This window comes from Podarcis tiliguerta, assembly GCF_965153285.1.
Source record: "Podarcis tiliguerta genome assembly, chromosome: 10".
Classification (NCBI taxonomy): Eukaryota; Metazoa; Chordata; class Lepidosauria; order Squamata; family Lacertidae; genus Podarcis; species Podarcis tiliguerta.
Genome location: NC_139543.1, coordinates 57961806 through 57989746, shown reverse-complemented (window position 1 = coordinate 57989746; position 27941 = coordinate 57961806). Strand labels below are relative to the sequence as shown.

Sequence of the window (27941 nt, the reverse complement as noted above, 5' to 3'; positions counted from 1 at the left end):
CCAGTTCCACACCCCTTAGGGCTGTTTCAAATGTCAAATCTGATGCTGACAAGGTTCGCTTGTCAGTATGCACATATGGAGAAATCATGCGAAAACAGGTTATGTCCAGGTGCCTTTCGTTGTGATAATCCCATGGGCTGCACCCAGCAGGAACTGGCCCTCAACCCTTGCATTTCAATTACCTGGTACATTGCCACTGTTTCTCGTCTCCCACCACTGATTCCAGAATACTGTCGCCTGCTGTTAACTGGTTCTTAGCAAACAGGTATGTTTGCGCTAAACCTGGACAGCTGGCATACATTTGTCAAGTATCTGCATTCACTTTGGCAAATGACATGAGTTCAGGTTGCACTTTGATGCTGGTCTAGAGATTGTCCAGCGTTTCAGTTTCGGCCAGTGAAATTCACGACTCCTTTCTAACAGAGGGCGATGTCCACTGCTTGGAACCCACGAAGCAATCCAAAGGGAGCAAACCTCTCTTCTATCTGACCATCATTTAGTACAGATAACAGCATCTAACTTCTAATTTGCAGCTCAAGCTCATCTATTTCTTTTTCCTTCCCCACAGCATGAGCACAGCTTAGTACTGAGGTAGCCATAGATCTGTAGCTTAAAAAACAAAAACACAATACCCACATCTCTTTTAAGTCGGTTTTCCTAAGATTATCAGAGCTGTATCCTCGAGGCGTGGCTGCGTTTGGGAATCCTCAGGGAAGCTGGCATTAGCAAGAAAACTGTGGTGGGCCTTGAAGAACAAATATTTTTCCGATTACATTTCAGTTCCCCGTTTTTCCTGTCCCCCCCCCCCACGTCTTCTCCCTTAGCTATAAAATGTGCTCTGAAAGGCATGTATCAGTGCAGGTAGGGGTTGAAAGACAAGATGGGCAAATTTCTCCGGGAGAGCAAGAATTATTCATCGTGGGGTTTTGCCAGGAGAGTGTGAAAAGAATGATTTAGAAAAGAAAAGCCAGCAAGTACTTTAGAAGTAAGAGTGAAATGGCAACAGTTCTTGTCACCACAGCTTTGAAGATTCTCAGATGGATGCATTCAGAGGGTTCAACCGCGAGTTTCCAGCTGTTTTTATCTATTTATTTACCCATCACATTGGTATCCTGATTTTTCTCTAAGAAACCTAGGGTCCCCCAGTGCAGAGTTGCAAGTAGATTTTTTAATGCTCAGTTGGTAGAGCATGACACTCTTAATCCCAGGGTTGTGGGTTTGAGTCCCATGTCAGACAAAAAAGATTCATGCATTGCAGAGGGTTGGGCTATGAAGCAATTAACCCCTCCCCCCAAAAAATCACAGAAATATCAGCAGATATGAAAGCACTATCAAATTTAATGCAGATGGACTCGGATTAAAATTTCCACTTGGAAAGTTTGCTGAAAAGGGGAGGCTTTTCAATGGGCACTGAAAAGCCAGTAGAGGTGGTGCTTGTCTGATATGTAGTGGCAGATGGGCAGGGTATATTATATCATTATTATTATTATTATTATTATTATATTTAAAGCATGTTGCTTCTAACAGCACCGGAACTATCCCAGGTCAGTTTCAAAATTCCATTTCCCAACACCGCTAGGAACAAACACCAGAGTGAGATAATCATGTTTGTGGATCTTTAAATCCCAGATCTTTAAATCCCAGAATACGGCTCCCGTTCACCAGCAGCTATTCTGTAAAATATTTGCTGGCTGCTGGTTTTCAGTGGTTCAGTCCAAACACCCCACTAAGCTGAACCGTAGCTTAGCTTGAGCAGGCAAAAAGCAGGTTTCCAGAGAGGAAATGAGAGCCATTTTGCTTCTCCTCCAGTCTTGCTGCTGCACCGTTGTGAGGTAAGCCATGGTTTGTCGTCCATGGTTTCTCTCTTCCAGACAAACCTTGAGCCTAGGGTTTGGATGCTAAGATAAGCAAAGTGTGTCTTAGCTCGCAGCATCACGCCAGAAGCAGGACCAGATTAAGCGGTGACTGTCTCCTCTCTGAAACCTGCATGTTTTTGCCTTTGCACTAAGCCACAATTTGACTTAGTGCTACGTGTGAACCAAGCTGGTGTCTCCAATCTTCTTCTCTCCCAGCAGCAGAATTAAAATGGGAGGTTTGCTAGGCAGCAAGCACCACTGAGAAGATGCAATATACACTCTTCTGCCCGGCCTGCTGGCCTCACTAAACCTCTGAGGAAGCTGGTCTCTCGCTTCTCATCGGCCATCTTGAAAACATGTTCCATACAAAAAAAATATAAAAAATACAGAATCTGCTAGTGAAGTTAATTTATGCAATAACTGTCAACGTATTACATGAGCTTTAGTACATTTAGCTAGCACCCCTAACCAGACTGTGCCCAGGCCAGGCGCCCCCATCACTCTCCCCCTCCCCTCATCACGCTTCTGGTTCCCAGCTTCATATGTGCTAATAAATAATATAATTTTCATACAGGCACTTGCATAAAACTCTTTAGTGGCTTTGCATTTCAACACTTGTGCTAAATGGAATGCAGACTGCAGAGCAGGCAGAATGGAGCAGCGCAGAAACACCCAAGATAAAAATCATATATTTTCTTCGGAGTGAGAGAAGTTTGGGGTGTTTCCAAATACAAATCACCACTGCTGAGGTGCTCTGAAGGCAAACAGTCTATAAACTGGTTCTTCTCACTGCAGTTGGCAAACACAGAGGTTGGAATAGGCTGCTATCGGGAGGGGGGGGTCTCAGGGAGATTCAGGCTGTAGCAAGTGCTATTGAACTCAGTGGGGCTTACTCCAGAGTAGGCATGCATAGAAGCATACTGTTATCCTTGTAGGCTGTTGTAAGTCGCAGTGTGATTTATAGAGACTAAAGGTGGGAGGGGGATACATTTGATTCAGTTCACATTTCAAGGCAAAAGTACTCCTTGGGACTAGGGGCCACTCTTACAAAAAGAAAATAACTGCTTGGCTGAATTGCAGCTGTTTAGATTAGGATGGCACAGGCAGCAGCCTTTGGCTCTGCTCCCTAAATGGAGCAAAGCCCAGAGGTTTTGCTCCATTTAACAGAGATAAAATCAGATACATCGTGTGCCACCTCAGCTCCACGGGACTGAGCTTCCCATTTTGGTTTTATTGTTTGGAAAATGCCCCTACCAGTTTTGAACTCTTGGTTGGTAGCAGAGAAGGTTATATAGATCAACAATCACCTTACACCATATGTACCCACTTGGCTGCCTCAGCCTGCAGAACTGGCACTCTTACAGGTGCCACATCATGTTGTTGTTTAGTCGTTTAGTCATGTCCGACTCTTCATGACCCCATGGACCAGAGCACGCCAGGCACTTCTGTCTTCCACTGTCTCCCGCAGTTTGGTCAAACTCATGCTGGTAGCTTCGAGAACACTGTCCAACCATCTCGTCCTCTGTCGTCCCCTTCTCCTTGTGCCCTCCATCTTTCCCAACATCAGGGTCTTTTCCAGGGAGTCTTCTCTTCTTGTGAGGTGGCCAAAGTATTGGAGCCTCAGCTTTAGGATCTGCCCTTCTACTGAGCACTCAGGGCTGATTTCCTTCAGAATGGATAGGTTTGATCTTCTTGCAGTCCATGGGACTCTCAAGAGTCTCCTCCAGCACCATAATTCAAAACCATTAATTCTTCGGCGATCAGCCTTCTTTATGGTCCAGCTCTCACTTCCATACATCACTACTGGGGAAACCATAGCTTTAACTATACGGACCTTTGCTGGCAAGGTGATGTCTCTGCTTTTTAAGATGCTGTCTAGGACAAAGACAACAAGCCACATAATACTCCTGTTCAAAAGCAGCGCCGTCACCTACCCCCTTCTAAAACAGCCATCTTGGGTCCCAGTGGATATGGCAGTAGTGGCCAAGTTGGGTTATGCCAGTGAAGGGCTCTTCTGAGCTGCTGGGGGCCTCGGCCAGAAGTGATGGACCTTGGCATCTCAAATTTCAGTGGCACCCCCAAAATCCACCATCTTCTGTTGGACATCTTAGTTGCAGTGCCTGCTGTAGCACCCCAGAAGATCTGTAACCGGTGTGACCAGCCCGGTCACACTCCCCTAGATCATCCATTGTGGCCAGAGCCTGATCTGTCCAACCCTGCTCTGATTTCTGCCTCTCCTCTCAGCACAACAAGAAGGAAGCCCCCAGTGACCCAGGGTTGGAATTCTAACTCAAGAAGAGGCTAGACCTCTACGGCTTCTGTCAAACTGGCTCAGGGACTATTCCACAGCATTGAGCACCTAGGCCAAGAGGCAAGCCAAAGAAACGCTCAGTTCAATGTGGGCGTGAGTATATATGCTTTCTTTTCTTTAAATACCATTTTAAAGAATAAACTGAAAGCTGATCTTCTAACTGTTTCTATTGCTTTATGTTAAACTAAGACAAGAATTAAATTGTGGAAACCCGGTACAGGCAACTCCCCATTTACTCGGGGGTTGCGTTCCGAGGCACCGTGTGTGTCCAATGGGTGCGCATAACGCCTACCCCACCCCCATACGAACTGAAAGGCGCACATGTCAGCAGTTGCGCATGTGCCTATCCCATGCAAACAGGGAGTTGCCTGTGTAATAATGATCAAGAAGACCAGGCCATCCCTGCTATGGCCATTGGAGAAATCTACATGGGAACACAGGCTTGCCTGGACCATTAATCCACACACTAACTGACCAAGACTCTCCAGTTTTTCCAACTCGCATCTCCTCATGCTCTACGTTGATTGAACCTAGGACCTTCTGCACACCAAGTTATCTGCTCTACTGCTGGGCTACAGCCTTTCCCCAAATGTAACTTTCCCAAGGGCTACAAATTCACACCAATATCTGTAACAGGAGCAGAGTGTTTTGCAGCAGTTTTAGCAAAACACACTGGATCATATTGTGAAGAGAATCCACCAAGCTACTCAACAACAGAGTCACAACAGAGAGAAAACAAACGCAGACTACAAATTATGCATCGTAATATTTCCAAGGTTAAATGAGTATTTCATTTTGGGGTGCATCTCAACAGTCCAATTATACAAACATGTCTATCAGAAAAAGCAAAGCTTATGGAGTTCAAAGGGCTTGTGGCAAGTAAATATGCTTAGGATTGAAGCCTAAGACTCACTCTGTTATTAATGTCATTGAGACTAGAGATGGACAATAGGGGGGGGGGGGGGTTGGTCTGTTTTATTTTATTTTTCCAGACAGCTAAAGCTGGTTTAAGAAAAGATAGCTGTTTATGGTATGTAGCCTCATCTCACTTTTGCTTTTGGTCAAAACCTGTTGGACCACAGGGAATGGGACCAGGATAAGGAACCCATGACACTCCAGACACTGTTAGACTCTTAACTTCCTTCCATCAACTCCAGGCAGCATGGCCAATGGTCAGGGATGGTGGGAGGCGTAGCCCCAACAATGTCCGTGGGGGGCACAGGTTGCCCACCCCTGCAATAGGGAAATAAAATAAGCTTGTATGAAGGGCTCTGCCTTTTCCCAAATCAGTTGCAGCTCCCTTAGGTCTCCGGCCTAGCAGAAACAAGCACCACACAGGTGGGTGGCTGCTGTGCATTAAGGCCTGTGGAATGAGCCCCTATATGTTCATAGTGCCTTTATAAAAATAAAAAGTGTTCTGTTGCCTTCTAAGGAGGTTCATACCAACTTGGCAGCACCCTGCCGCTGCTTCAGAAGCTTCTGTTTAGCACTGTTTAGATTTGCACTGTCATATTTTCTGTGTGCCTTGTCAGAGAGCATGGGAACTGAAGATAAATTCGAGAGATCCCAGAGCATGTTAGAAAAGCAAGGCATGCCACATTCAGCTGATGCCTTACCTTCTAATTAATATTACACAGAAGAAGGAAAGCGCATTAATATTCTATTTGCAACAATCCGTGACTTCATCTGGGTGGAATTCTGAAATTGCCTTCAGGACCCTGTCCTCAGCAGAGGTCTCATATATTTTTATGAATGCTGAATTGGTGCATTATACCCATATGCTTTTCCTGGAAGCCTGACGAGCACAGGTTCTCTTTCATGTACACTCGGAAACGGCCGGCGCAAGTGGTGCGTGTTAGCTTTATACTCTACACATGTAAAAGTCAAGCCATAATTTACATTGATTACATAATGAGGCAATCTGTCTCCTTCCAGAATTGCCTTTCAGCTCAAGCTGGTCACACCTGCATCGCGGCAGAGTCACATCTGGCGCATAAATCACATACTCAAGAGAGGTACCCTTTTCGCCTCGTGGGGAATAGGCCTTTCCACAGCCCTTAATGTACAACTGCGCGGGCCTGACTGGAGCCACCTGCCTTTGGATAGGCCAAACCAGTACATCAAGTACATAACTATTTCCCAGCAGACCTCCAAGGAAGCCGAGGGAAGGCAAGGGAGAACACCACTATTTCCCTAGATGGCTTTGTATTGTAATCCTGGAGCCAGTCCCACCCTCCTCCTCCAGTCCTCCAACCATATTTTAGAACCTTCCTTGCTGTAATGTCCCCTATAGACAAAGGTGAGCAGTCTCCCTCTTTTTTGCACATATCCTTTTATGTGTTCTCTTTGTGCCTCCTTTATCTTTACATGGTGATTTTATAGCGATCCTTCACTTCTGCAGCTTATTTTGCTTCTATTGGGCCAGATCTCATTAGTGTCTAGCATTAGTGCCTGTACTTGTTATTTATTAATTCTATTGTTTTATGGTTCTAAATTACTTGTGGCTTATATAGTATGAGTCTATATGTCAGAAGCCGCCTTGGGAGAGTTCAGTGGTGTAGCGTGGGTTGCCAGTGCCCAAGGCCGTGTGGAGGGTGTGGGTGGGAGGGAAAGAAAGAGACAGAGTAGGCACGTGTATACAACTGCCTCATGGTGTCCACATCACGCAGGAGATCACAGCCACAGAGATAAGAAGAGAAGAGTCGTCCTGCTGTCTGGAGAGGTGACTTCCTCGTTTGCATGGAGAATCTGTTTTCAACAGAGCCCAGCAACAGAAGCACACAAGAGTTTGAGGCAGCACCGGGTGTTGAAATTTTGTACCCCCTAACAATTTCCACCCTGGGCAACCACTCCTGTGCCCCCCACACTATACAACTGGGAGAGTTTGACCCCAAAATGCAGTCTAAATGAATCAACACTAAGCATGCCCAGGTTCTTCAAGCTTTACCTCATAACCTTTTTATTTTTTTATGCATATGTAGGCCTTTCCAACCTCAAAAAGTTCTTATGAGGAAGCACCATAGATCACCTACAGAGTCCAGAAGCGAGGAGGGTACACTGTTGTCGGGATTTCACCTTTCCTGTGGGGTGAAATTTGATGTAATTTGCTTATTCTTATGCGATACAGGGAACAGAACCCTTTTGCAAAACAGGTATTCCACATTGCTTTTCCGTGTCTGATGAAGACATTGTTTTAAGAACATTTCTAACACTTTTTTTTTTAAAGAAAACTCTCAACAGCATATAAAACTCAATGTATAAAAACTTACAATATGAAACCATTGTATCACCATGTGAGGAACTCCCATGTGGTGGTTTCAAAAGATTTCCAAGTTGCATTGCACTGGAGCCTCGGCTCAGTGTAGTCTCAGAGACTCTGGGAACCTTATGGCTTGAGATGGAGACTGAGCTTAGTGAATCCTCTTCAGGCACAGAGGGCAGAAGAAAGGTAATATCTGTTCCTGTGGTTGGCAGCCTCAGCTCCCTATCATTTGACCTCAGGGAACGTGAAAACACACTCCAGACACCTTCAGACAGTATATTTGAAACACTGCATTAAGCAATAATGGATTCCCGCAAATAACTATGGAAGCGTGGTTTGTTAATGGTGCTGAGAGTTGTTAAAGGTAAAGGGACCCCTGACCATTAGGTCCAGTCGTGGCCGACTCTGGGGTTGCGGCACTCATCTCACTTTACTGGCCAAGGGAGCCGGTGTACAGCCTCCAGGTCATGTGGCCAGCAGGACTAAGCTGCTTCTGGCGAACCAGAGCAGCGCACAGAAACACCATTTACCTTCCCACCAGAGTGGTACCTAATTATCTACTTGCACTTTGACGTGCTTTTGAACTGCTAGGTTGGCAGGAGCAGGGACCGAGCAACGGGAGCTCACCCCGAACACCTGATCGGCAAGTCCTAGGCTCTGTGATTTAACCCACAACGCACTATTCTACTCTCAGAGCTGCAATTCCTAAATTTTGCTGGGAAGAGCAATTGCTTGTCAAACTGCTCAGAGAACTGTAGCTCTATAAGGGGAATGGGGGTCTCCTAACAATTCTCAGCACTCTTAAACCACAACTCCCAGAATTCTCTGGGGGAAGAAGATAGTTAAATCAGTATCAATAGTTCTTTGAGTGCAGGATGTGAATATGGCCCCTACTTCAGGTAAATCACAGGTTTTTCCCAGGGAAAGAGATGGGACAAAAAAAGAGGAACCTCTCAGACTCATGACTATAAATCAAGGGTCAAATGGAAGTGTGGATGAGTTAAGCAAGTAAAGGAAGAATACAACCGCTTCTTGCAAGTTAATACTGTATGACATCAGACGTGTTTAATTTCTAGTTTTTGCAAGAGGGCTTTTCGCATCTGTTGCAGCTTTTAGGAATGGAAGGAAACTAACGGGGAAAGAGAAGTAATGTAAAAAGATTAACAACACTTAAAACACCGCACAAAATAGGCAAAGATGATACCCTGACATATTTGTATAAGTATAAAGGTTGAAATAGATAAAATTTGGCTTTTGCAGAACTATTTTTTAGTGTGGGAACAAACTTGGGAAGATTTTGGCACAGAGAACAAGCTAAGAGGAAAACACTGATTTTGCCTATATAAACAAGAGAAGGAATCAAAGTGGAAAGAGAAGCAACCACTGAGTGAACTTGCAAAATGTTATACAGAATCATATTCTTTGGTTAAGACTTCAAAGGATCACCATGGGAACATTCTTTAAAAAATGGTGAGGAGGATAATGAATGTTTAACGGTGGTGTTATTTAAGTAGTTAGTACAGTTCTAGATCATCTACTAAGAAATAAGAGTTTAGGATTAGATGACTGTGTAAAGATGAGTTTGGGATGTAACACTAAACTGTGGTTAATCAGAAAGGCAAGCAAAGATTTTGATCATGTCTGTACCAGAGGAAGAGAAAGGAGTGGAAGAGCATGCAAAACCAACGCTTGCCTAAACTGATTCCCGTAACAATAAACTACAGCATTTGTTGTCCCCAAATAGAGCCAATATGTTAATGCTACAGCCTTAGAATAAGGATGAAACTTATGACTAAACCATTAAAAGGAGCTGTAAGGAGATCATGGAGGGACAATTAAGTGTTTTAGCATCTTATTCACCTCAAAAATCAAACATCTGTGATATCTATTGATGGTCAGCTACCAATCTGAGGGCCACAGGTAAGTGGCTGGAGTGGCCAATGTATGTCCATGCCCATGCAGACTTACAAGCCACACATTCATCCATCACACATATGACTAGTGCTTTTTTTCTTTAAAAAATGTTTAGGGGTACTCTCATTTTCCTACTCATATTGAAATACTGCCCCTCAATGAGGCCAAACTTTGATTCAAAAAATGTTTAGGGGGTATGCGTACCCCTGCGTACCCCCCAGAAAAAAAAGCACAGCACACGACACAGAATACTCCCCTCTCCATCCCTCTCACACACATGAATAGTCATGCACGCACATGTATGCAAGGGCACATGTAACCAGCATCTCCCAGCTTCTTCCCTTCACTTTTTACACAGATCTGCTTCAGGATTTATACAAAAAGGCAGAGTTTCCACCTACTCTAGTACTAAAAGAGGGGAGGGAGAAATGCTGCCTTTTAATCTTAAAAAGCAGGGGAAAGGTCTTCATTTGCTGTTCAACAGTGGAATTTGCTGCCAAGGAGTGTGGTGGAGTCTCCTTCTTTGGAGGTCTTTAAGCAGAGGCTTGACAACCATATGTCAGGAGTGCTCTGATGGTGTTTCCTGCTTGGCAGGGGGTTGGACTCGATGGCCCTTGTGGTCTCTTCCAACTCTATGATTCTATGATTTCAAAACTCTGTACTGTGGTGTTAGTCCTAAAGACCGGAGATAGAAGATCCCTTTGGCTGCCCTTTAGAGAAGATCTCTAAAGAAAAGGCAGAAGGGTTTTTATCTCCCTTTCAGGAGATAAAGAGCTCCCCCTGCTCTTTGGAGATGGCTCTCTGAAGAACAGGGAGAAAGGCCTACCTCCCTATCAAACGAGGCACTAAATCCACAGGGGCTGGCGGGCCACAATTAAAACCCAGTACTCAGCAAAGTCTTGAAATATGAAGCAGTACAAATGTCCACTAGAGGCAGGCAGAAAAGACAGACCACTAGACTCCAGCCACCCAATGCACACACTCGCAACTGGTGCAAGAATCCCAAGAGAAGAAGAAGAAGAAGAAGAAGAAGAAGAAGAAGAAGAAGAAGAAGAAGAAGAAGAGAGGAGGAGAAGGAGGAGGAGGAGTTTGGATTTGATATCCTGCTTTATCACTACCCAAAGGAGTCTCAAAGCAGCTAACAATCTCCTTTCCCTCCCTCCCCCACAACAAACACTCTGTGAGGTGAGTGGGGCTGAGAGACTTCAGAGAAGTGTGACTGGCCCAAGGTCACCCAGCAGCTGCATGTGGAGGAGCAGGGAATCGAACCCGGTTCCCCAGATTATGAGACTACTGCTCTTAACCACTACACCACACATTGAGTGCCTGGTCATGTTCCAAATACTTTGGGAGAATTGGCATCCTGAAAGGTGGGGTATACATAATTGTCACAAATCAATAAATGATTTCAAAGGACTTCACAGCTAAATGTGTATTATTCCTAAGAATTTTTGTTCCAACTGCTGCTAATAGTTATTAAGAATTGTGATTTAGAGAAAGGGCACTTTCAACTCAGAGAGGAAAAAACAGAGAATCTAAGTGAGGATACTCCAGAAGCCCAAGCAGTTAAGTTAATCTTAATTAAAACACAGAGCCCTAAATATGACAGATACCACAAAATATGGAACTGGAATCTAGGAATTGAAGTACAGGATCATACACGGAGAATAAAAATTCCTTGTGTGTCAGTCTAATCAAGATTCTAAGTTCATTGCAAGATGGTATTTGACACTCTGGGAGCTCAAAAACATTCTTTTTTTCTTTTTTACAGGAATGCTGAATTTTAACTGCTGCAATGTGGAGTCTGATGAACATATGCTGTGATGGCCTTGCCATTATTTTAGGGTCAAATAACCGGAAGAAGAGCAAAAAGAAAACCCATCAACAACCCATAAATAATTTTTCAAAGCAGGAAACTGGTCTCGCATTTCACTCAAATAAACTGCTCGAATCTCATTTGTGAATTTTTGGAGGAGATGCTCTGTCTTAAACTGTGAGAACAAAACTAGGCCTAGAACCTTAATCTAGGTCAGGATAGGAATCATTTTCAGTCTGAGGAGGGCATTCCCTTCTGGGCAATTTTCCAGTAGCCACATGCCAGTGGCCAAAGCTGGTGTAGCAATAAATATAAATGTTTTTATACACTGGGCAAGTTTTTCTTCACACTCTCACCTGTCCCTCCCTACCCTCCATCAGGCAAGCAAAAGGCAGTATCAGAGTTCAATGACACAGTCCTGACAGGCAATGACACTCAAGCAAGACCAGTGAGGGCTAAGCCCTGGGTAGAGGGCAGACAGCCAGGGTGATATGTGGTGTGAATAAAGTCCCAGGGCCCAGAGAAGCTTGGAAGGCTGCATTCAGCTCCTAGGCCTGAGATTTCCCTCCCCTGCTTTAGGAACTCCTTAGAGAGAAGATGGCAGCTTGCAATTGCCATGACTCCTGGGAAGACTGTCACCACTGATGGTGGATCTAAACTCGGGGGGGGGCAGAGAGGAACGCTATAAATAAGTCAGAAATTAGATCATTTTAACACAAGAAAAAAATCCCTATGGAAAATCGTGTTTTAAAATATCCTGCTCTCCGGCGCCATCTGGTGCTGCATGTTCATAGCACGTTCAAATAGCTGCTGCTGTTTTTTTTACTAATGTAGCTGAGTCCTTGGTAAATTTTACGCCAGCTTTGTCACCTTTCCATCCACCCACTCCTCCCTGAAATTATACAGTACTGGGGAAATTGGAAAGGCAGACATTTTCGCCCAGTCTGCATTTCTGTCCTCTGTCTCTCTGTTTCTCTCTCCCTGTCACAGGCCTCCACAACTTATGAGCCACTGAGCCAAAAACACCAAAACCAGCCCCTAAGCAGCCCAAGAGGAAGTCTCTAAGATATCTATTTTTGCAGTCCTCCTCAAATTCCACAATCTAGGGGGACCTCGCAGCCCGCGAGACATGGTTGGCAGGCTTTATTCAGTCCGATGGCTCATGACTTTCACAGCCTGCCTCTTATGATTTGCTGTATTTACACTGAGCCTTCCTAGGTACATAAAAAGTGCTCCAAAGCTCCAGTTATCCTTGACCTGTTAATGATGGGCTCAGGTGTTTACAAACGGGACCGAAAAGCTCTTAAATCCTAACCACAAGTTACTTACTGATTGAAGAATCTGTTTGCCGAATACTTGTGCCTTTCTGTGGTCAACGTAGTAACTGCCAAGGAAATTAAACAGAAGTCTCCTAAAATTTTTTTTAAAAAACGGAGCCATCTTTGGGCATTAGGACCCTGGCTCTAAATATACCTACAGGTCCCATGAAATCCAAAGGGCTTGTGTGCCATCAGTGGTATTGTTAATTCAGCATTTCGTAGATTCCCCAAGCTGTTTGTTGTTCCCAGTACAGTGGTACCTCGGGTTAAGTACTTAATTTGTTCCGGAGGTCTGTTCTTAACCTGAAACTGTTCTTAACCTGAAGCACCACTTTAGCTAATGGGGCCTCCCGCTGCCGCCGCACCACCAAAGCACAATTTCTGTTCTCATCCTGAAGCAAAGTTCTTAACCTGAACCTATTTCTGGGTTAGCGGAGTCTGTAACCTGAAGCGTATGTAACCTGAGGTACCACTGTATCTAGTTTTCAGAGGCAGACTATCCCACACCCTCCAAGTGTCCCTATTTTCCAGGACAGACCTAGAATTACAAAAACCATCCTGGCTTCTGATTTGATCCTGGAATGTCCCTGTTTTCCCCACCAGTGCCGCCACCACCACCGAGCTTGGGGTGAGCCATGCTTGTCCCGAGCAGCAGTGGAAGATATAGGGGAGCATCCTGTGGCCCCTCTGTTGTCTCCTCCCTTGGGCAGCTGATAGTGGTTACTGAAGAGTGGGCAAAGAGGAGGAGAAGCTGCCCATGTTGAGGCCCTGCCTGGTGTGACGTGCCAGCTCTGAGGTGCAGCCAGAGAGCTGGGCTGCCCTGGGTGGGAAGAAAGGGGGAGTAGAGCACAAGGAGTCTTGATTTTATTTTAATTTTAAAATTGTTCCATGTGCCCGTATCTAAAATCTTGCCCCTTTCTAGCTAGCTATCTACACCACCACCACCCAGAAACCTCTGCGCCACCAGCAACCCCGAAAAGCGATTTAGATCCAGGCATCCCCGTGTGACGTTAACATATGAGAGTGCTGGAGGTGAAATAGTTAAACAGGTTACCCAATCAGAACCCAGGGGGTGGAGTCAGAGGGACTATAAAACCAGCTCTGGGAGGGGCAAAGGGACAGTTCATTGGGAGTTGGGTGGTTGGTTGGAGTGGGAGTGAATTGGAATAGAGTCTGTGGGTAGGTTGAGTTAGTCCAGCGAAATAAGCTGAGTCAGGAACATTTAGGAACTAGGAAGACATTTGAGAGGTGGTTTAGTGAGTGAGAGCAGGTAGCGGAAGTTATAGATCTGGATAGGCACCCCATGATTGTAATGGACCAATACCGTTTATGAAACCACACGCTTGTTAAAACGCAATAAATAAACAGAAGTTTATGTTCCAATTTAACCCTGACTGGACTCAGTATTGTACCTGGTAGGGCCTGGGTGGTGGCAGCAAGAAATAAAGTGGTGGCACAGGGATCAATAGACGGTGAAATGTCTGGGGACCCTGTGTGATTGCCACACCCCGCTGTGGGATTTTCCTGGTTCCTTCATAGGAAATCGGACACCTCCTTGTCTCCCCCATGGCCACTCAGGAGCAAAGGAGACAGCGAGCCAGGCAGGAGCTCTGAGGCACTTGAACGCCGGAAAGGTTTGAAGCCACTTTGATAACCGAAGCTTCGGGAGGCAGCTGTCAACGTGAGCAAGCTGAACGGAAAGGTTATTGTGATTACTTTCAAGCTGGAAAAGTGAGCGATGCCAACTGTTGCCTCAGAAGAATATTTCAAGCAAGAGAGCAAGCTTCCCTAGCCTGGTGCCCTCTCCAGATGGCAACTTCCATCAGCATCAGCCAGCACACAGGTTGAGGAAGGCTACAACAGAGTATGGAAGTGTCTCCAGCTTCACTGGATCATTGCCAGTACAGATTATTCATGGTTGAGGGCTAGGATCTCATGCTTAAAGGTAAAGGTACCCCTCCCCGTACGGGCCAGTCTTGACAGACTCTAGGGTTGTGCGCCCATCTCACTCAAGAGGCCAAGGGCCAGCGCTGTCCGAAGACACTTCCGGGTCACATGGCCAGCGTAACATCGCTGCTCTGGCGAGCCAGAGCCGTACACGGAAACGCCGTTTACCTTCCCGCTAGTAAGCGGTCCCTATTTATCTACTTGCACCCAGGGGTGCTTTCGAACTGCTAGATTGGCAGGCGCTGGGACCGAACAGCGGGAGCGCACCCCGCCGCGGGGATTCGAACCGCCGACCTCTTGATCGGCAAGCCCTAGGCACTGAGGCTTTAACCCACAGCGCCACCCGCGTCCCTAGGATCTCATGCTTAGGAGCTGCTTATGTGGAACTGGAAGATGGTTCAGATTTAAAATCTCAACTCCATTTCATTTAATCAAGATTGGAAAAATTTTGTGGATTATTTTAAAGAACACTGCAAGAACGTGGAAACATTAGCAGGATTGCTCCAGCATTTATGAGCTGAAGGCCGGATTATGATGTGAAAAATAATTGGAAATTAATTGGGGAAAATAATTAGAAGCAATGAAAAATATAAAATAAAAAATTGGAAACCGGGGCAGGGGGCAGTCAATCAATGCAAATTTGGATTGGATATCTATGTGTAAGAAAATTGTTATTAGAAAAATTGAAAATAAAATACTAAAATAAAAATAAAAATCTCACTTCCAGAACAGGTGTACTGCTCAAAACCCAAGAGAGGCTCAAGATCACTGGGGTCACTGAGTAATAATAATAATAATAATAATAATGGTTAAGCATTTTCCAAGCAATTTTGCAATCAAACAAAAAAACCCCTGAGTAATGTGAGTATTTTCAACATATACTATCTGTTCACCTTTTAAAAAAATAAAAGGCACGCATATCGATGGTTGATCAAACCATAGGAACCCCTTCCTCAAACCCCATTTGCATCCAGTTCAAGCTTTTGTCCCTTAAATCCCTCAATGTACTTGTCCTACAATCTCCCCTCACCACCTTATTTCTCATTATACCCTTCCTGTGACCTGTGCTCCTCCAATATACTTCCACAAGGACCCTGCTTATTATTCTTTATTCCCTCTCCTTTCAGAACGGCCATGTGATTCCGTTTCTCTCCCATCAAGTCTGTCCTCAAAACACCCCTGAACATTTGGCTTAACTCCCTGCTCCATGTTCTTGAACACTTTCCCTGTCAAATCCACCAACAGCCACGCTTGGAAATAAACTAGTGGATGAGATGGGTCATGCATATGACCCAGTAATTGTGTTCTTAAAAAGGAGAGAGGGCACGTTTCAAAAGCCCCCTCCAAAATCCCAGGCCTGCGGAATTGCTTATTTACAAACGTGTTTTATGGCAATGCTGATCATATCTCCCCACGGATTAGCTGGTGCGAAGAAAGCTTGCCTCGTAAATCTGTTGTTTCTGTCTTTTGTGTTCTTTAAAACTACAATATAAAGTTGCTGACAAGTCTGAGTTACCAGATTCTTAAGGGCAATATTCCCAGCATTGTTTTGGGTTTCGTTGTAACTTGTCAATCTGTGTGTGTGGCGGGTGTGAGGGGGGCATGCATACATATTGACGTATCCCACAACCTCTGGGTAGTTCCAAGCTAAAAAGTATTTATGACTAGACATGGTGTTCTACACAGTTCTACGAGCCAATTTCCATTATTCCCCCTTTTTTCCTATTTAAGGACATCCAACCAATGAATGTGCAAACGGGCGGGTTGCTTATTGTCTTGTTTTTACACCCTGCGCAGCGTCTCTCAGAGGACCCTTATTTATTATCGGTATGAGCAGAGCATTGAAATATGTAGTGGAAGTTTCCACAGAGCCAAAGCTTTTCCAACTAGGGTACTTTCCCACCACTGCCTGTCCTGGTTCCAGTTGCTCAGATCACAAATTCTAGTCTCATCAATAGGTTCGTCTTAAAAAATAGCACATCAAATTTCATTCCCAAAGAATAATCAGCCTTCCCAAGTTAAGGCTGATGCCAAAGTTTTGCGTGTGCTTATGTGGTCTTGTTCTGTTGGTGCTGATATTGAAAGCAAAGCCAGCAGTGGGCAGGAAGAGAGTCAAAAGTGGAGAGGGCACTCCTTTTGCAGGGTTTTGTTGTTGTTGTTTTGCTTCTTTTCTCCATCTTCTCCCTTCTTCCCACATCTTTTTGCCACTTCTTCCACCCCATTTTCCCTCTCTTAGCAACCTCCATGATATTATGTCGAAGGCTACAGAAGGGTGTAGCCTGTCCATGAACTCTGGTGATGCCTCTTTGCTTTCCTGGATAGAGTAAAAAAGGTAAAGGGACCCCTGACCATTAGGTCCAGTCGTGACCGACTCTGGGGTTGCGGCGCTCATCTCACTTTATTGGCCGAGGGAGCCGGCGTGCAGCTTCCGGGTCATGTGGCCAGCATGACTAAGCCGCTTCTGGCGAACCAGAGCAGCGCACGGAAACACCGTTTCCCTTCCCGCCAGAGCGGTACCTATTTATCTACTTGCACTTTGATGTGTTTTCGAACTGCTAGGTTGGCAGGAGCAGGGACCGAGCAACAGGAGCTCACCCCATCACGGGGATTCGAACCGCCAACCTTCTTGTATGTATGGAAACAATCCTACCATACAAAGATAAAATTTACTTCCTGGCCCTGTCCACCAGTGGCATGTGGCCCCTGCAAGGTTACCCAGGAGGGAATGTGGCTCTTGAAGTGGAAAAGGTTTCCCATCTGTGCCTTAGGCTCTCCTCTGCTTGGAAACCCTGGTGAGAGCAGTCACAAGGATGCTCCCTTTGGCCTTGCCAGTTGCGCAGGCTGCTTGTCATTCCCCAAGTCCCTGAGAACGGAGACTGTCACAAAAATGCAGGCTACCTTTGCTACTCGGGGAATGCTGCCAATTTCACATCCTTCCTCCAGGTTAGGGATGGTTGAATCTGCCAACTTCTGGTCATTATACATTTCTCAGGTTTTCGCCCATAATTTCATTCCACTCTCTTTCCACATTCATCTGGTTTTTTATTTTTATTTTTAATGCAAAAACAAAACTCCTTCCAAAATACATATTTCAGTGAGTATTTTGACAGATGAACATCCAGAAACTGCAGAATTTGGAGATGTGGAAAATCTGTTGGATGCCTAAGTCCCGAGCTGCACATTAGTCCAAGAGATCCTGATAAGGCCATTTCATATAGGAATTCACAAGGACTAAATCCCTCAATTGTCCCAAGATAAACTTTCCGCGTCCACATTCATATTACTTGGAAGGAAAGAACTCCATAAATGTAAACTCCTGAGGAAGTCCAGTTTGCTAAAACAAAAACAAAAAAAACCCATTGAAACCAATAGACTTCAAAAGCACTGTGTGTGTTCCACAGAAGGGCTGGAGCTTGTACAGAACACAGCATTCAGCACCTTGAACACAGCTTTCATTATTTTAATGATAGGAAAAGCCCTGTTCAAATATTCTCATTGGGTAGAAGGAATGCAGAGGAAGGGGGTGGGAAAGAAGAGTGGGACCACACCACTGGCTCTGCCCATGACCTTCACATGTAGACACATAGACCTAAAAAAGATACTCCATGTGATAAGGAACCCTAAGTGTGCACAGTACCCCACCATGTGGTATTTCTGCATCATAAAGCTCTAGAAGTACAATATAGGATGCCCTTTATAGGCCTTCAGATCTATGCAAATGGCGCACAGTAATGAGGCAGGGCCAGTAGTGATGTATGGAAGTGAGAGCTGGACCATCAAGAAGGCTGATCGCCAAAGAATGGATGCTTTTGAATTATGGTGCTGGAGGAGACTCTTGAGAGTCCCATGGACGGCAAGAAGATCAAACCTATTCTTAAGGAAATCAGCCCTGAGTACTCACTGGAAGGCCAGATCCTGAAGCTGAGGCTCCAATACTTGGCCACCTCATGAGAAGAGAAGACTCCCTGGAAAAGACCCTGATGCTGGGAAAGATTGAGGGCACAAGGAGAAGTGGGTGACAGAGGACGAGATGGTTGGACAGTGTCCTCAAAGCTACTAGCATGAGTTTGACCAAACCGTGGGAGGCTGTGGAAGACAGGAGTGCCTGGCGTGCTCTGGTCCATGGGGTCACGAAGAGTCGGACACGACTAAACGATTCAACAACAACAACAATGAGGGAGGGAACACCAATACAGTTCCTTATAGATACGGAGAAGGTCTGAGCTAAGCTGCAATTTCTGTGGCACCCAACCAGAAAATGAAGAACTGGTCAGAGGTGAACTCCACTCAGCTTGACTCAAAACAGTTATTTATGAGCTTTCTTTTTCTAGCTCTGGAGACTTGGGTTCTTTCCCAAGCCACGCCTGGTGCTAATTGCTGAAGAGCTGCAGTTTCTTGGAGCCTAAAAACAGCTTCTGGAGGCCTTTTGCAGAGCTACGATTCAGACAAAAAACAGGCAGTGTTTTTGATGGGGTTGCGGATCGTGCATGTGAACAATCTTCTATCACATTCTGAGCCAGATAATAACTTCTAATTGAAGCTGTGCTCGATTTGAAATACATCCAACCATTATGAGCTGGAGAAATTCATATTCCAAATCAGGTGACAAAGATGTTTGGCGAGATATTTCTGAGAAGAACCTGCTGGACTGTCCATTAAGAGGGATGCCGACCCAATACACAAACCAAAACACACCTCTCCTAACAACCCGCAGGGTCCACTTTCGTCATCGATACATTAGTACCCACATCACAGGAAAATAATAGAAAATATGTTAACGTCCGCAAATACTAAGGATTTTTTGCAAACCAAAGTTAATATGAACAACACATTCTGACCAAAGACATACGATCTGAAGAGAAACCAGAATATGCACCATTCTAACTTCCAGTGCTATAGCGACAGCCTTGTGACCCCTTCCCTCATCTTCCTCCCAAAGGCTTTGAAACAGAAATAACAGGAGGGGGCACACAGCTCAACACTGAAGGGGCGTCTTGGTACAATGCAGAGGACCCACACTCAGGATCTTCACATTTATTTATTTAAACTTAATAACAAGTGTGATTTGGACTGGGATTACAGTGCAAGATGTGGAAGAGTTAACTCTCCATGTGCCAATATGCCATAATTTCACCCCCCAGTTAAAATTGCTGAGCTGCAGGCAGCAATTCAGAGGGGAACAGGAGATAAGCCCTCATCAAGGGACAAAGGGTTCTCACCAAGAGCAGTGCAGAAACATACCAGAATTAGGAAAGCATTGTTGCTCAGGCAAGGCTTCAGACCAAACAGGAAGTTTTTTATAGTCCTTCCTCGCCAGCTTGGGTGGGTGGAGCCAGTCCAGAACCTGAGATCACTTCACTGCCCAAATGTTCCAACCTGAAGTTCTTAAAGGTAACCATATGGGGCAACCATACACTGAGCCAACAGTGTTGCAGTGCTGGCACATACACCCCTCCCAATTTGCTATTTGCCACGCTGGTAGGGGGACATACCTGCAAAGAGGTTGTGGAAGGGTTAAATGTGAAAAATGACTGCAAGTGAGATCATGCTTAACCCTTCCCCCACCAGCACTATGTCCCTGATCCAAACTGGAGAGAGAAATGTTCCTGATTCCAGAGCTGCTTTGGCCCTTAATTATTACAGAACAAAGCCTTTATTGTTTTATTAACAAAGGTGCTTCCAGCTGGATGTGAATCATAAAAAGAGTTCTCCACATGCATGCAATTGTCAGCGTATTTCATCCAGATCAGGAGTGCCCACTTGCACAAAATATTGGTGGGAGCAGGTAAGCCCTGCCCAGTCGTTCACATGATGCAGTGTACACACACCATTTGAATGGCAATGCCCATCAACTTTGGGGGCGGTGCAGCTTCCTCAAAAATGTTATTGGGGAGCCAAAGACTCCTCTGCCCCTATGAGTTGAATCCTATGATCCAAATATCCAATTTCTGGGGAAAGTGGGGGGGAAGCACACTTGTTGCCAATGACCCGTTTGCAAATTCAGCACCTTGTCAATCCCTTTCTGCAACTATCCTCATTCACTCACTTGCAAATCAGATCCACTGCAAAATCAGCTGAAGTAAGGCTATTAAATTATGCTGCTTCAGCATCCCAAGTGCCCCTGTTGCATCTGCATATGCACCTGGCCTGTACACATCTCTCTGTGTGGAAGATTAAGCTGCATAGAGACAATGACTGGGAGTTAAAGTGGTCCAGTCCATCTTTCTGCCAGAAGCCAAGAGTGAAAGACTGGACTGGACCACTTCTCAGTTGCCCCATTCCTTGTCCAGATGCTCATGCAGAAGGAAATAAGTTTTCCCCTTCATGATTAATAGGAGCTTGGGGGGGCAGGGTTGATTTAGAAATCAGGTGGAGGGCAAAGAGCTAAAAAGTCCACTGCCTTGATGTGGCAGCCCTGATCCACTATCAGGAGTCACATCACAACTTAAGGAAATGCAGTTGGAATTTCCACACCCAGAGCTCATACATCATGCCTAGTTTGACCAAGAGACTGATTGGTAGGTTGAAGGCAACATTGGACCACAGAGGCAACACTTACAAGGCACTGTACTCCCTTATAAGTTGTAAGCACCGCTAAAAGGAATTTGAATTTAAAAGCAGCATTGCTTAATGAACTGCATGCTGTGGCAGTCCTTATGAAACAGACATGGTTCTGATGTTTGTGTTATCTATTGCATATATCATTGTGTTGACGGTTTAGATCTCATCCATTGTTTCTTGGGCAATTTCACACATTGTTCAGGGGGAAACCCAGGCTTACCACCAGCCAACTGCAAGTCCCTCCCAAGTGTAACTGTCTGATTCAAGTGCCTGATGCATTCCCACATTACATTTGTAAGTTATATCTAAACTGTAACATGTGAAGTGGACCCAAGGGCTTTTCCATGCATAATGGGGCAGTGAACCCAGGTTTGTGACTGGGTATCCCCTGGTCAGGGAGCTGCCTCTGTGACAAGTGTAGCCAAGTGATACAAAGACTGCCCAACACATGTCTGATTCACACATTACATTTTTAGGTGTCTACCAAAAGGATGTGAATGTGTGCAATGATCTTATGAAAAAAGCACATTCTGGGAGAGCACACCTCTCCTGCATCTCAAATTAATTTAAAGGTGTTTGCTCAGCGGAGGTTCCTGGTAGCTTGTCCTTGATGTTTTTAAGAGAGCTTTCGCCTACATAGTCCGTTTTCCAGGGCAAAAAAGATCCACAATGAACAAAAACAAAATATAGGCACAGCCACATACCAAGAAAAGGAAGCTTGGGCTACCAAAAAGAAAGAAAAGAAAGCCATTTTGTTCAACAAAAGCAAACAAACACTACATACCCATGTATTATCTTTGGTTCTGGGTGAAGGATATTGTCTCCTTTAGACATTTCCACCCCTTTGCTCCCATTATTACTAGCATTAAGAGAAATTCTGTGCTTTCCAGAATATCATCACCTTCTACTCACAAAGTCATCAGAGCATGTCAGGAGTGCTTTAAACGTCTGCTTCCAGTCTTTGCAGAGCGACAGTCTGGCTCACCCACCCACACTCACTTTATTATCAGCCAGTTCCACCCATGAACATTTCTTCTGTTAACCGGAAAGGCTGCCTCATAAGAAACATCCTGGCAATAGGCAACATTACATGTGGAAGGCTAAAAACTAAAAACGGATGGAGACTACTTTCAACAAAGCTCCTCTTTTATGAAAGACAGTCGGAGCGAGACATCTGTTTCAGCAACATATCAAATCCATAACATTAACCAGAGCTTTGCCAGGTCTGTGCTGGTTGCGTTCTCTCTCTGCTGCTAAGCTTTTCAGAGCCCAGGTTTTGGACTCTTAAAAAGCCGGGGCGGGCTGGGGAGAGAGAGGCTAGTTTCCAGTTGTGCAGCTTTTCTTCTTCAAGTTTTGAAACAAAAACCCCACGCTTTAAAAAGGAGATTAACAGCCCTGTTACAACGGGAGCTAAAACACCCCATCTAATAGGGCAGTTGTTATCCGTCTCCCAATGACAGACAGGTAAGAAATCCCGCTGCACGGAGCCTTCATTCTGTGCAAACATACCCATCATACTTACACATACACAATAAAAAAAAGTATCTCCGGGAAACATCAGACTCTGGCATTCCTCCTCCGTTAATTCAACGCTGAGCATCATTGCAAAGCTGCAAGGCGCTCTTTGCAATACCTCTAAATGCTTGCTTTGCATTTGTTTTAATGGGAATGCTCCTGCAAATTATCCACAGTGCAAGTGCAAAAGAAAAAAAGCCCTCTGGATTTATTTATCGTTCATTGAGCCCTTACCTCAGCAGCAGAAACTGTTCTCAGACCGGTCTAGGCAGTGAGGCTCTGGCTGTTTCCCAGCGGCGGCAGCAGAGCATAAGAAGCACCCAGGCAGTCTAAGCCCCGCAAGCCCTAGTCCATGGAACTAAACTCTCTCCTTGGCCCCTCCCAAAAGTCAGTGCTAAGTGAATACATATCCCTTATGTTTAAAATTGGCAGCCAGTGGTATGCATTGTCCTCAATTTATTCTAATAAGCAGCCAATGGCTAGGCTTCAGCCAAAGGTGGGGTCAGCCAGCCTGAAGGGATGCCTGTCATTCCCTAGGCACGCTCAGGAAGCCACTCATAAGAAAACCAAGACCTAAAAACCTCCGAAAATTCGCACAAGCTGCCAAAACTGTCTTGCTCCATGCCCTTTTTTGGTTATCCTTCGCAGGGCCTCTGAAAGTAAATCCTCTGTCAGGAACAATCATAAGAAATGTTAATCTTGGAGAAAGAGGCTCTCTTGTTGAACACAAATGGAGGGTGCTTTTTTTGTGTGTGTGTATATATATATATTTTTAAAAATGAAATATATTGGAAAACCGGGGTTGGGGGGGAGAGAATCGGTCTCTTCATATTTACTGATGCATTCATTTTGGAGAGGAGGAGGTGGGATAAAATTAAAAGCAAGGCATTCGACACAAACAAAATACAGCGACACTGTATTTTGGGAATGAATACCAGATGTTTTAGAAGTATTTCCTTTATCATTTCGAATCTGCTGGGAAAGGAAAGTGGAGGGGAGAGTGAAAAAGATGAGTTAGCGGGCTTTAGAAGCATTTTGAACAGAGAAGAAAGCATTTTCATTTGCATGTACAACTATTAAAATACGCTGATTTCTCTTTTAAAAAAATAACTCTATAGTCCTTGCATATTTCTCATGGCATTGTTGTTGGGGTTTTTTTAAAGCTGAATCTATCAAATTGACACTTATGCAAAACCAAAACAAAGGAGTCCTTCGAAATTCACACTCATCTGAATTTTACGACACAGTTCTCCAACAAATGTTTACAAAAATGCACACACTGGGGAAGTGGGTCTAAACAAATGAAGGCACTAGTGAAAATAACCTACAAAATGCGTAATATTAGGGGAAATTGCTTGTAAAAATATTTGTCTGTTAGTCAAGATGCACAAATTTATCAGGAAAAAATTTGTAGCTGACTTTGGGTGTCATAGAACAGCAACAAATTGTTGGTTATTTTCCCAATAAGAGTGAGAGTCACTTGTGGGGTTTTCTACCCCAGGTGCCAACATTACTTGGTCAGCCTTGTGTACCATCGTGCTTGACTTGAGGAGAAGGTTGCCATTTTCTATTCTGCCCCTGGCAGCAAAATATCTTGAGTCAGCCACAATCCATCATAAGCAAATGGCTGTTCCATAACTACAAGGTGAGGGGGTGGGGATAAAAGGTTGCATTTCAGGGCAAGTCACCATTACCCCTAATAGTGGAAGGGGCCACCAACAGCTGCCCCTTAGAAGGACACAATGGGAGAGATGGGTGCAATGCAAATTTTCCCCCTTCTGTAGGCAACTTCAGGTTAACGGGTATGGGGAGGGGTTATGTATAGCCACCTGGAATTTTGTGATAAAGTAGGAATTAGTATCTTAAATTAATAACTATTTACAGTGCTCTCTCCTCATCCCCAATGAAGAACCAGGAATCGTGTTCCTTTCTGAGATAATAATATTCTCTCACTTAGCATGTTAGTGAACTTCAGTGAAGCATTTGCTCACTAAAAGCCCTTGTTATTCTTTCCTTTTCAATTCCTCCCTTTACTCTGCACAATTTTCTTACCTCCGCTTCTCCCTTATTCTCCTCCGTCTCTACTTTTCCCCTCTGTACTCCGCTTCTGTTGTCTAAATTTGGACTCCTCTGCACAGGAATTATATTTTGCTTAGTCTCTAAACACAATATATTTATACTGATGGTGCCAAATGAATAACTAACGCCTACAATGAAAGCCTCTAGAAAAGATCTGAGATGGACCCACCTCCTCCTCAGGTTACCCAGCCGACTGAATTGGCCAACACAGGGAATCAGCCTATCCATGCGTTCATAATGACCCCACCACTTACAAAGGTATCCACAGATTCATATAGTTGGAGGGAATCAAAAGCTCCTCTCGCCTAACTCTCTGCTGAAAGATAGAACAATACATTCATAGTTGCCACCCCCCAACACACGCACATACAGATCAATCCAGGCCAAAAAGGGTGTGTATTGCTTGATCCGATTGACGTCAGTGAGCCAAGATGGTGAAGGAGAATGCAATTGTCAGGCACTCAGGCCCTAGACCAGCTAGTGCTCAGCATATTTTGGAGTTTATAGCAGGCAGTTGCATGTGGATTGGCTCTCTGGGGTCACCTGATTATTCAGGGCCAGGAGACTTTGTGGTCTGTAATGCTAGTTGTAATATGGCAGATCCATTCCTTAATCCAGACCAGCGTTTCAGAATGCCCTGGGTTAATCACATATGAATGGGTTCATTTCAAAACTCGAAGACATAGGAGTCTACTTGTGGCCACATGCAAGAAAGGAACCAGGGGACTGAACTCCACATCTGTTAAGCTTAGCATACATCCAGATTCTTATACTTAAGAGTCCCAAGCTTTTTAAAAACTGAGTTTAAGAATAATGATAATAATTATAATAATAATTTATTTATACCCAGCCCATTTGGCTGGGTTTCCCCAGACACTCTGGGCAGCTCCCAACAGAATATTAAACAGAATAAAAAATCAAACATTAAAAACTTCCTTAAACTGCCTGCAGCGTCATTTCCCCAAAATCAGCCCTCCCATAAATAATTCCCCCAAAATCAGAGCAAGGAGTGGTCATCTGGCCCCACAGGACTGCTGGTCACCTGTCAACAACACTTTCCTTCTAAGCCTACTATCAATCCTAGTTCTGCAGAATTTCCTTCCCACCCAAATATGGTATTTAAGTCCATAGAACTACAGTAGTTTGATTCAGGAAACAATATACTGGAGCTGTGGTTCTCAAACGTTTTTCTCTGGGCCACACTTTCAGCCACACCAATTTTTTTTTTATTGATATGCAGATGACACAACTTTGATGGCAGAAAGTGAGGAGGAATTAAAGAGGGTGAAAGAGGAGAGCGTAAAATATGGTCTGAAGCTCAACATCAAGAAAACAAAGATCATGGCCACTGGTCCCATCACCTCCTGGCAAATAGAAGGGGAAGAAATGGAGGCAGTGAGAGATTTTACTTTCTTGGGCGCCATGATCACTGCAGATGGTGACAGTAGTCACGAAATTAAAAGACACCTGCTTCTTGGAAGAAAAGCAATGACAGACCTAGACAGCATCTTAAAAAGCAGAGACACCACCTTGCCAACAAAGGTCCGTATAGTAAAAGCTATGGTTTTCCCAGTAGTGATGTATGGAAGTGAGAACTGGACCATAAAGAAGGCTGATCGCCGAAGAATTGACGCTTTTGAATTATGGTGCTGGAGGAGACTCTTGAGAGTCCCATGGACTGCAAGAAGATCAAACCTATCCATTCTGAAGGAAATCAGCCCTGAGTGCTCACTGGAAGGACAGATCCTGAAGCTGAGGCTCCAATACTTTGGCCACCTCATGAGAAGAGATACTCCCTGGAAAAGACCCTGATGTTGGGAAGGATTGAGGGCACAAGGAGAAGGGGACAACAGAGGACAAGATGGTTGGACAGTGTTCTCGAAGCTACCAGCATGAGTTTGTGGGAGGCAGTGGAAGACAGGAGTGCCTGGTGTTCTCTGGTCCATGGGGTCATGAAGAGTCGGATACGACTAAACAACTAAACAATAACACATGGGGGAACAGAAAGAAAACTCCTAGAGCAGTGTTTGATTGACAACATAGAACACAACTGCTTTATAATATGACCACGGAGCATCCAGAAAGTATAAAACAATGCAGCTACATAAGAACATGAATCCTACCCAAAATACCATTATATACTTACATACTGTACTATACCTTCAGTAGGTACACAACCTCAATGAGAGAGGTGAGCTTCCTTTTGCCGAGTAATCTCATTTATATTAGGCCTAATATTCATTTGAGACAAACGAATTCTCATCTCTTCATCAACACAAAGAAGCCTTCTATTTGTCAGAGCTGAAAATCTGTTTAGAACAATATGTCGTGGAGAACTGTAGAAGATTAGCCAACACTATTCTCCAGCATTCTGTTCAAAATGCAATTCTGGTCACAGCTATGATTGTTTTCAGTATCACTTGATGTCCTCGCTCTCATTTTGAAGCAATATTCATCCATATTATGTGAATTAGAAAATATTTTTATACTGCAAGCAACTCCCCATTTGCTCGAGGGTTGCATTCCGGGTCGCTGCATGTATCAGTAGTCATGCTTAAACCCAATTCACCCCTTCCTGCCCCATTCCACCCTGTTCCGCACCCTTCCAGGGCCAAAAGCAGTGTGCACATCAACAGTTGTGCATCCATCAGTTCACACGCAAAATGGTCACCACTTGTATGCTACACTGGAATGTTTAAATGTCTCTTTGAATCTTCCTACCTGCCATGCCTTTTGAGACCCACCGTACTAGAGAAATGAGAGGTGAGCCTTGAAAGCAGAAAAGGAATTGGCTTGGCAAATGGGCTTGCTCCAGGAAAGGGGGCTACATCTCAGATGGGGAACCTGTGGACCTCCAGATGTTGTGGGACAACAGCTCCCATCAGCCCCAGGCAGCATGGCCAATGGTCAGTGGTGATGGGAACTGTAGTCCAGTAATGTCTAGAATGCCTCAAGCTGAATGGTGGGAGGCCCTAGGATCCCAGAGGAACTGCGTGGAATGGTGAGATCAAGGAGAAGCAAAAAGGGATTGAGGAAATATAACTGGGCTGGAGTACCTTAACACCAAGCCTGGAAGCTTGAGATTACCGTAATTATGAGAACGACAAAGACTTCGGGATATAGTGTCCCGTTCAAATTCTCACAGTGAAGGGAGGCAGCTGCGAGTCTTTCTTTGCAACTGTACTCTTCACTGATATATATCAAATGGAGTGGTTTGAGAGTGCCACGTTCCTTAGAGCCTTGTGGTGTAGTCTGTTGTTTCCCTTTTTTAAGAGTAATGTCAGTATCGGATGCTGCTGACCCTTCCCAGAGCTCGTCACTCCTTAGCCACTCAAGCAAAGGTTTATTGTGGTTGAAAGCT

The 27941-nt window shown here is 44.7% G+C and overlaps 1 protein-coding gene across 15 annotated transcripts in view; it reads right to left on the bottom strand.

Moving 5' to 3' along the window:
* Window positions 1-23049, bottom strand: part of CALD1 (caldesmon 1) — a 201184-nt gene extending 178135 nt beyond the window's left edge. For 5 of the 15 annotated variants that reach the window (XR_014502607.1, XM_083401934.1, XM_083401958.1 and 2 more), the window contains exon 1: window positions 22736-23049. The gene's annotated coding sequence lies outside the window, so the exon portion shown is untranslated. Of the gene's footprint in view, window positions 1-12488; window positions 12539-22735 lie in introns of those variants that run through there. The other 10 variants (XM_083401937.1, XM_083401939.1, XM_083401943.1 and 7 more) reach the window with 4 other exon arrangements.
* Window positions 23050-27941: the final 4892 nt, after the last annotated feature.